Consider the following 1,138-nt stretch of genomic DNA (forward strand, 5'->3'; position numbering starts at 1 on the left):
TTGCTGCGGCCACAACGCAGAGTAGTAACCACTGTACGATCACGGCCGGCCCCATGTGAGAGATGTAAGCAAACCTCGGATAATTTGTTACAGAAAGCACAAAAGAGAAGTGTGATAATCAATCATCAATGTTGATCTATTAGACTCTGGCACTGGTCTACACAAGTAGAGTTCAGAAAATCCTTTTAATTCAAAATAATCATATTCATTTGAATTTTAGATTATTGTGGAACATATTACAATCCTCAAACCTGGAAAAAGCTATATCATTTTTATTTTTGTTTATTTGTTTGGTGTTGAAAATGTCATGAGTCATTTTGAAAACTAAAGCATCTACATATGAGGCTATATAATGACTCATTCACAGTATTTCAGAGGTGATAATGCAGTTAATCCACACTCATCCAGCTTTGGTTTCAGTCATGACTGCTCCTCCTACACCAAGGTCAGCAGATATGCTTCACATTATCCAGCTTCCCACCTGTTTCCCATGGGCCTAACCTCCCTTCAACCCACATCAAACTCAACCGGCCCAATCAAGCAGATAAACTGAGCCACGGCCCGTTTACACTGTGGGCTTCTTATCATGCAGAAATAACCGATTTCCCCTCATAACAATGTAGGGAATCTTTTCCTGAATACATATTAATTAAAAACACAGGTTGTAAAAGCATGACTATATAGTACTAGAGGTCGTGTGTTAAACGTAGAGGGTGAGAATAATAACCCTGTCAATACTGGCTCGTGGCGGGTTCTGGTTGCCTCGGGGTAAAATGATTTAACATCTAATACCAATTTCTCCCACATAACCTTAGGGCAAGAAAAATATAAAAGTGCATAAATGTTTTTTTTTTAGGCCTTTGCTCTTACCTGTGAAATATTCTTAGCACTATGATACACAGCTATTTACCCAAATCTACAAGTCACAGTGACATTTAATCAGTGACATTTAACCAGACACCGTTTGTCCCTAAATGACATCCGAACCCATCCTTATAATCATTCGTGTGCTGAAGAAGGTCAAGCTCACCTGCCTCTGCCTCAGGCCGCCAGCACTGACCTAAATCTTAATGGAGTCCTTGTGTCGCTGAGTGTTTTCTTATCTCACATGTATTACAGCTTCACTCCTTGACCCTCT

This window comes from Morone saxatilis, unplaced genomic scaffold (assembly GCF_004916995.1).
Source record: "Morone saxatilis isolate NCDOM2014 unplaced genomic scaffold, NCSU_SB_2.0 Contig9, whole genome shotgun sequence".
NCBI lineage: Eukaryota > Metazoa > Chordata > Actinopteri > Moronidae > Morone > Morone saxatilis.